Below are 9627 nucleotides of genomic sequence, written 5' to 3' on the forward strand. Positions count from 1 at the left end.
ATGACTGACATAAGATGTGCACTGTTTTTGAAAATACGCCTCATGAAATACACTCTCTACAAGTGTGTAATTCAATTTTTCCCCATGGTTTAGTGTTAAAATCGTTTTACATAGTAATATCACAGTGTTTCCCACAGGATTTTGGGAAAGAAAATTTTGAACATTGTAAATTGAAATTGAAATGGTAAAATCATCAAGTTTTGAAAAAGTATTGCAATTTCATTTTGTCTTAAATGTTATTATCTTATATTATCTTTGTAATATGATTATCTTATGTAATGTTATTACTATCCTAAAACATTCTCCAGGTCCTCTGAAACTCTGCAGAACTTATTTCCACCCTGCCCAGCAGCAGTACCGTGGCGAACGGTCCCTAACTGCGGGGAGAACGGAGCAGGCTTCCCCGGAGGTCCGCCGCTTTTCCCGGTCCCTCTTCTCCACACTTTGGGCTCTAGTTTCGCAGACCGGGCGTGGCGGGGGTGCAGCGCACCTGCGCTTCGCCAACTGGGTGTGGCCAGGCGGATTTTGCAAGTTTGGCACACCGTGCGCGCTGGCGCAGCTACTCGTCTGTCCCACCTCCGTCCCTCCTACCTGCGCAAGTCGGAAAGAGGGAGGAGAGAAGGCGTGGAGTGGGTTTTACACACATCACACCAATCAAATGAGCCCCTCTCCTCGCCCTTAAATGTGCTGCACGAAGGCGTAACGAGAGTTCACTCAACTCGCCATGGCAGAAGAGAGCAGCAGCGTCAGACGGCCAAACTTCTCCCAGGAGGAAACTGATGTTTTGGTCTGGGAGGTCCAAGCTCACAGTGTCCGAATATACGGAACTGCGAGCAGACCTCCACGGGCTGATGATGCAAAGGTAGCCTGGGAGGAGGTCACCACAATTGTAAATCAATGTTGCGTTTCTCTCGTGCGCGCGCGCGCTCTCTTTCTGTCTCGCAGTCTCACTGTTTCTTTTCTTTTGACTTTTCTAAGATGACAGATGCTGAATATATACTCCCTATCTGATGCTGTGGCTGTTTGTGGTTGGCTGAGAGGGATGTGAACTCGTTAGTTTGCAGCTGTGTTAATCAAATCAGGTTGGGTTTCCATTACGCGTGCCAAACGTGCCAAACGGTGCCAATCCCCTTTGATCTGACATCAGATGTGACGGGACAGTCGATATAGAGATACATTTATGTGCTGATTGCAGATAGTTGCATTGAATAGTGGTTTTGTGGCTATTTATTGCATCGTTAATGTGCCTGATATTCTGGAAACCTGCCTGTGAGGTTTTGGTGACGTGTGCGCACTGTCCGCCGGTCAGCCAAACTTCGGCTTACACCGGCTGCGCTCCCCCTGCGCTGACAGTAGACCTGGTTTCAGCCTTTTGGCACGAAACTGTCACTGTGCCAAGCTGGATTTGTCGACACCTCCCCCTGCTGCGCCGCCACATCCATCTCAGCGCACCTCGATCTGCCAAACTACCAAACTGAGCGCGCCTCGGGTTGCGCTGCTCGAAACTAGCTCTGCGCGGGGTTCGTGACCCTGTGCCACCCTGCGCTGCACCGGGAAACTAGAGCCCTTTGACTTATTTCCATCCAGCCGACAGTGGGACTTAGATTCATTGTGCCAACAGTGGCTTGGAAAACCGCCCATAACCGTGTCACACGGGGAAGAGGGAAGGCGGCTGGAGTTCCTCCAACATTTGCGGTTAGGTTATCATATATTTTTATTGACAAAAATATAGGCTGCTTCGGCTGATTTTTTTTATGCGCACATGTGCCCCTAAATATTTTTTACAGTTCGCACGCACGTATTTTTAGTCGAGTGAAACGCTCGCACTGTCGAGCGCTGGATCTGACAGCCACGGCGTTCGAGATATTATTTATATCATGAGAAGTCAATACTTTCGGCAGCCTAAATCTTTCATTTAGAAACTATGGCGTGTCAAATTAAACTATGGCAGGCCGCCATAGTTTCGTTAATTAATGGGAAACACTGTATCAAATCTCAATGTTTGGAGAATCACAATACTTAAAAATGCCAACACATACTGACTCAGCACCCAAGTATCATGATAATATCAAATCAGGAGGTAAGCATTTCGTCCCAGCCCTATTAAAACTGCTTGTCAGATGATAGACGCCCCCTCCTTGTAAAAATGTTTCAAGGATTTACAAACCATCTACCTAAAAAGTTAGAGTCATTTACTCCACTTATATAATGCAGACTCCTCCTGGGTAGAACTGTTTCAATGTTTGAGAGTTTGTGTGTCTTAATTGGCTGTTTGTCCAGTTCCTCAAGGAAGTCTACTCCACCACAGGAAATCATTAACATCAAAGGGCCATGCACAAGTGTGTGTGTGTGTGTGTGTGTGTGTGTGTGTGTGTGAGAGAGAGAGAGAGAGAGAGAGAGAGAGAGAGGTCTAAGGCTTGCTTTCAAACAGGCTGCATGCTGGGTGAACCATGTCAGGTTGCTTTTGGGGCCTCAGAGCTAGTTTACTGTTTGCAAACACAAGCTCATAGGCCGGAAGCCAGGTCCAGCCCCCATGATGTTTTCTGCTACATCTTTTTCCATTATTATTTCCTGTTAGCCCATACCTTGGGCCATCATAAGTTGATATCGAGCACCCCCAACTTGGGCTGTATGGTCTCAGGGGGCCCAAAACCCCTTTTTTGAGGCCTGTTTCTGGCAAATATTGGGGCACTATGACGGTATAAATAGTCATCATACAAATATGAAATTTGGCAAGAAGTATCCTGACACACAGGAGAAAGTAGCCAAATAAGATTCTGGGGCTTGCTGCCATTCTATTCCAAAATATCACACACAACTAGTGTCAAAAATTACTGACCTATCGATTCATATCAATACTGAATATTTGAAAAGGCTTCAGTACTCATTTTTTGCAGTACTGATGTACCAGTACCAACACGCTCCAAACTGCCACTCTCTGCGGTGCTTCACTTTTCACTGCTACTCTTCCTCTTTTACAATCAGCTGACACATGAATATTATGCATTTTAAAGAAAAGCCACACTCTAAAGTAAGGTGGCAGCCAGGTTTCCTCTAATCGAAGGGTGAGACAGTCACTACGTTTACATGCACACCAATATTCCACTTTTATGCCGGCATCATGGAAGCAAAAGAAGCATGATCGGCATGACATGTGACTTGTGTGGCATGTAACTAGGGATACGAGATAATATCGGCACGTCATCAGTACTGGCCAATATCAGCTTTAAAATTAATTATCAGAATTGGCCAACATGCTTTTTGTAATTTGCACAAGGAATGAATGAATGAATATTACATACATTGAAAAGTATTGTATTTCATGTCTCCATCTGCTGGGGGCCATCACAATAAGTGAGTAAGATAAGTGATGAGTATGCATACATAATATGATGTTAATTCTACTACAGAAGAGACTTGATGACCACTAAAATTAGGTAGGTAAAAAAGTGGACATGTTGATAATGTTATTGGTTATCGGTCAAATGAGTTGTTACAGCATATTGGACATGGGCAAAAAAATCCAATATCGTGCATCTGTATATAACATACGTGTCAGCAGACCCTTACATGCAATACCAACGGTGTAACATAGTGTTGTCATGATACCAAAATCTTTGTTTCGGTACCAATACCAATATGAATTTCGATACTTTTCGATACTCTTCGGTACTTTTCCTATGGAAAAGTCCTTTTGGATACAAACCTTTAGAACAATAAATAGTAGGGGTGAAACGGTACCAAAAAAATCATGGTTCGGTAAGTACCTCAGTACGGACGTCACGGTTTGGTAACTCAAATGTTCCACCAAGTTTGTGTTGTCTCGTGTTGTCTCCCTTTGCGAGGCAGACTTTCTCTTGTCTTTTTTCACGTGCACCAGCTGCAAATGTTGATACAGGTGTTGTCATACACACCACTTGCGCAATCTGTGCTCTAATAGGAACAAGAAAGGCGTTTGTGTGCATAAATGAGTAAAATAAATTAACTAAATTAATGAATTGAATCAGTTTCAAAGTACCGGTATTTTCTGAATGCAGTATAGTACCGTTTGGAATACTCTAGTACCGCGGTACTATTTTAGTACCGGTATACCGTGCAACACTAGTGTAACATGAAAATAACAATCATTTACCATCCCTTTATGGTGGTTGATCTTGTCCTTTGCCTGAACCTCATTGTTTTCTCAATTTGTTGAAATTTTCAGCTGCTGTTCTTCTTTGAGTTAGCTGCAAACTGCTTTCAGCTACTTTTTCAATCTACCTCAGTTGGTTGCACACATAACATGTCATCATAATGTCACACCCTTGATGCCAATCAGTGATTCCCATACATTGATGAGACTATGGTGGCCCGCCATAGTCTAATTTGCCCCACCATAGTCTCCAAAAATCAGCCAGATATAAAATGCCTCCAGTAAATGAACGTCTCTCTGTAGTGCACCGGCTGGAGCGCCCATTTAAGGCCCATTTATACAGACGATGCCGGTTTAAGGGCAAGACCACTTTGTTCCCCCATTTCCCAAATGTACCTCTTACTCATTATGGCGAGGTGAAACAACTGCGTTAATTTCCCGCCTTGAAGAGGCAGTGTTAAAGGGGCTAAACTACATTCTCCAACTGTGAGGAACTCTACTGAAGGGATGAACAGCATTCCTTCAGAACATATTCCCTCTTTAGATGATGGTGGTGGAGAGAACTGTCTAACATCTCACTCCAAAATCTAACAGGGAAATCTGGTGACTGTGAGGGCCATAGCATGATTCACATCATTTTCATCAAACCATTCAGTGAGCCCTGTGACCTGTATGAAAGCCTCTACATTCAGTATATGTCACACTCTGTGCATTTATGCTGTCTACACAATTTGTTTGTCATTTGAAATGTGTGCTTCTTTCTGGGTTAGTTATTGGTATTTCCACAGTATGTAACTAATATTAGATTAATCTAGTACATACAACAAGAACTTCTTGTAAATGAGTCATCTTAGACTGACAGCGATCCTTACTCTCAATTCAATTCCTGTTTCAGTCATTCTCTTAGCCTGATGAAACAGTAAAGGTTTAAACTAGGGTTGCAGCTGTATGAGATTTTCACGGTACAATACCACCTCACAAAATATTGCTGTTTCAGAGTATTACAGAATTTATATTATTATCAGTCAGAATGACCCTTAAAGGAATGAAAATGGAAGGGCTATTTTTGGTTGAACATTTTGTGAATGAAAGTATGTGTAAAAAGTCTTCCTTTAGGAAATAACTAAAATAAAGAGGAGATTTAACGTTCAGTTGCATTTTTTTTTTCCAATATCGTAGACACTGGAATGTACACGGTAAGATAATAATGTAAATAATATATTGCTGCAACCCTAGTTTAAACACTGAATTTGTCTGACCATGAAGAAAGAAAAGCTGCAGTCTGAGCTGCCCCTCATCCTATGACTGCATCACTAGCTGTAGGGTTGAGCCAGTATGAAAGCAATGTGCCTTTAAACAGAGCACAAAGATGACAAGCATGCAGATTATTTCAGCTTGTCTATCTTGCTGAGCAGTTTCCAGATTTGTCCATTCTTAATGCTTTGCAACTACAAAACACCTGAATGTATAATGTGTACTAAGCATGTAAAAAATACAATTACACATAAAGAGTTAAAAAGGTTAAAAAGGTTTTTTATGTTCCATCGTGCTTTATGGCTGAAAACAATAAATGCTGAGTGAAATTTGAATCAGATGAGTGAGTACAGTGTCTGCCCCCTGCACTGTATCTGTTTCATGCAGCTTGTTAGCTCAGGCCTTATTATTAGCTGAATTAGGTCTTCTAACGGTGAGAGGCCTGCAACAGCACAATGAACTTACTGTTCACTCCGTTCTGACAGAGCAACACAGAGAGAGCATGTACGTGGTTTCGAAAGAGCATTCCCACAGTCACCTTGAATGAGTTTGTTTTTGTCACCTATTACAGCAACTGTTGGAACACGATCAAACAGGACTGTGTGTTTTTTTTTCTCCAGGCAGAGTGCTACTACAGTATGTGCTGTATTTCAAAGCTATGCCAAGAATGCTGTCACTGCAACTGGAGACTGACAGGTATTTTCATTATCAATTAATCAATAAATGATCTATTTAGTAGGGGTGGGGAAAAAAATCGATACAGCATAGTATCCCGATATTTTTGTGTGCCAATACTGTATCGTCACACAGTGCCAAGTACAGCTTTTTTATTTATATAACTTATTTATATATAAAAAAAATACAAATTAAACTTCAGGTTGCCTACTAGAATAACATAATCAATTGCTTTTTCAGTTCACTAGATACATTTGCTGCTGCAAAAAAAATGGCTAAAGTGAGATTGAAAACTTTATCTTATTAGATAAAACAGAGGTTAACAAAGTTTTCCTATGGAGACATAATTTTAAAAAAAAAAAAGTAATAGATCGCCATTATATTATTGCAATACTCAGCATATCACCACATATTAATAGTACTAACGATTAGGCCTATACATTTTATTTATAGGCGCCTTTCACAACACTCAAGGTCACCTTACTGAATGAGAGACTCTAAGCTTTGCTCTAGTCAGTTTAAGAAGTTCTTAAAATGCAGACCACCTTCCATCTAACATTTTAACTGAATGAAACTGAAAATTTAGACTCAATGTAGCCTGAAAAAACATACTTAACATAGTTACAACTATACCAGTTTAAAGGTATCCCACGGTATGAAAATTGACAGTTATCATACTATGTACATTAGTCTGAGTGGGCGGAAGTTTGCTGCAGAGATCAGCCTCTCATTGGGCGGAATGAGCCACCCGCTGAAGTCCCGCCCTACCACCTCTGGTTGTGTAGCAGTTTTCAACCGTTTTCAACACGTCCTTTACTAACTTTTGCGGTGTTTGATCTTGCGGGGATGTAGCCATTTTTCTGCCATGGTTCGCGTCCTGTAGGTGATATTTTTGTGGGTGTGTTACACCAAAACCTGTTTCCCCCCGGCAATATTTTTGCAAGCACACCGTTGCTGTGGCACCGCCCAGAACGATTGTGATTGGTTGAAAGAAATACAAGCAGCCAGGGCGTTTTTTTCTCCAATATCACAGTGAGAGTCGGCCCAGCCAGACCTTTCTTTTCTTGAGAAAGGTCTGGTGAGCGAGACTATATGTACATTTACTTATCTACTGTATTGACTAAAAAATGCAACCAAACGGAGAATCTCACCTGCATGTGCATCTTCTTTCCCTCTCGACTGCTTTTTTTCAAATACTTCTAACAAAAAATGGTTTCAAGCTTCAATTAAGTGTTTGTTTAACCAAAAACAAAGAAAAACATTTTGTTTTCATTTCAACGGTAACTGTAACTGATAATCAATGGTCAAATGTAACTAAGTACATTTTCTGTTTCAAGTACTGTATTTAAGAACAAAACTGAGGTATTTGCACTTCAGTCAAGTTGTTTCATTTCATGCTCCTTAATACTTCTATTCCACTATCTTGTGGAAGTCAATATTGTACTTTTCACTCCACTAAATGTATTTGACAACATCAGTTGCTTTTTTTGCGAATTTAGATTATTAAAACACACTATAAATCAACTAATTATGTATGATAATGGATTAAACTACCTGCTGGCAGGTATATCCTTATCCTTACATACAGCTTCATCAAAGTTACATTTACATTAATGCATCTCTTACTGTAATCCAGTGAGATACCATAAAACTTCATCTTTTGCTTAATCACTAAAATCAATGGGCCTATATTTAGTACATACATCCAAAGAACTTATATAAAAAAAATGAACTGCTTGGCAACCAGAACACGCGTTTAACTGAGACAGATTTGTCAAAATGTGTTGCCATCCCAGCTAGTAAAAGAGACTGGGTGTAAACTGGGACTAGGCTTTTAATTGAAGTTTTATGGATGTATTATTCTGAAATAGGCAATTCTGCATAAAGAGTGCGTTCACTTTGGGTATTTTAAAGCTAAACACATGTAGCCTACTTTTACTTAAGTAATATTTTGAACATATGACTATTACTTATATTGTCACATTTAACTTAAGCAAAACAAAATCTGCATACTTCTTCCACCTCTGCTGATAATAATAAAAATAACTGCAATACCGTGAAATTTTCTGAGATGGTTACTGTACCGTGAAAATCTCATACCTTTGCAACCTCGACACACGCGCGCGCGCGCGCGCGCGCAAACCTAAGCAATATTTATATTCTTATGTTTTAATCTCTCATCACAACATTCAAAGATGCAACTCGTGTTTTCCATTAATACTCCAGCTGGACACACACACTGAAGGCCCACGCATGCACACCGTGTGCCATGTAGCCTAAAGCTTTGGGCAGTAAAACAGTACAGCAGATACTGTCTCACGCACGCGCACCTATACAAAAAAACCTCACTCACTTTTTTCGTTTCCAGTCCAGTGACAAATACTCTCCCCAGTCTGAGTGACAATTACAGACTGTGTGACAACGCTGACACTGTCACGACGAGACAAATTTAAATCAAAACCTTAAAAACTTTTAGGCACGACATGGTTTTTTTTGGGGGGGGGGGGGGGCTGTACATTCGGCTACACACTTATATTACTGGCGTATTACGAGTTGTAGCAGTCATTGATGTTCCGTAAAGCTTGCTACCACTCACTGTTACTTTATGTTTTGTGAGAACACTTTCTGCAACAAGCAAACCAACAAGGTGACATTTCATTGACACCGCTAGACTGCAGCTACAGCTCAGGCTCCGAGTAAGTTAGTGCCGAATTAAAAGCTTTGTAAACACGGTTTGGCACGCTGCATTTCCCACACAGCAGAGAGCAGGACAGGACTGCAGCAGCCAGGCAGGGGGCACTTATACAGGAGCCACCAAACAAGACACAGAAGATGTCCTGGGCTAGCGTCATAGCTTAGCCCCCAACCAAAAATAGGTTAACTATGACTAACCTTGAAAACACAGCAGGACAAGCATGTGGCGTAGTTAGACATGAGGACAGTTTTTTTAAATGAAAAACATTGGAACCAACGTACATGTTTGATGCGGTGTTCTGGATCCTCTCCTCGCCCAGCTGACACAATTTTTTTCTTTATCCGAATCAGAAAACCAGAGGCTCCTGAGTGGAAGAAACAAGTCAGTATTGTTTCGGGCACAGCTCTCCTCTCACTCCATCAGTATGGTGGTTAACAGAGCCCTGTCTAGTTAAAAAAAAAAAAAAAAGATCCACTACGCTGGTTCAGTGCACAGCTTTCTTGCATGCAGCCAGCAGTGCAGCGTTCACTTAGCCACCGTCAAGCGCGCGGTAGTTAATGTCGAAACGTCCGGTCGCCCCTTTCAAATTAAAGTATCGCTTGGTCAAGATGCTAAACCACTACCCTGCTTAGTCACCTTACATCCGGCCAACACTGGCTGCTCATATATGGAGTAGTAGTTGGCAATTCAAACAGGAAATTTTATTGGGTGGCAATTAGTTTAAAGTGGTTTGACTGATTGCGAACATGCTGAACATCAAATGAATATCAACCATAGACTAAAAATAATGGGTCTCATTCAGGAATTGTGAGCATAATGAATTTGTGTGTAAACAGTTGGCAGAAGGAAATTTAGTGTAATTCGGCATTCA

General features: G+C 41.2%; 1 protein-coding gene across 1 annotated transcript in view; it reads right to left on the bottom strand.

Moving 5' to 3' along the window:
- Window positions 1-9274, bottom strand: part of ripor1 (RHO family interacting cell polarization regulator 1) — a 114852-nt gene extending 105578 nt beyond the window's left edge. Inside the window, exon 1 of the mRNA XM_033635029.2 lies at window positions 9038-9274. The gene's annotated coding sequence lies outside the window, so the exon portion shown is untranslated. The remainder of the gene's footprint in view (window positions 1-9037) is intronic.
- Window positions 9275-9627: the final 353 nt, after the last annotated feature.

This window comes from Epinephelus lanceolatus, chromosome 5 (genome assembly GCF_041903045.1).
Source record: "Epinephelus lanceolatus isolate andai-2023 chromosome 5, ASM4190304v1, whole genome shotgun sequence".
Classification (NCBI taxonomy): Eukaryota; Metazoa; Chordata; class Actinopteri; order Perciformes; family Serranidae; genus Epinephelus; species Epinephelus lanceolatus.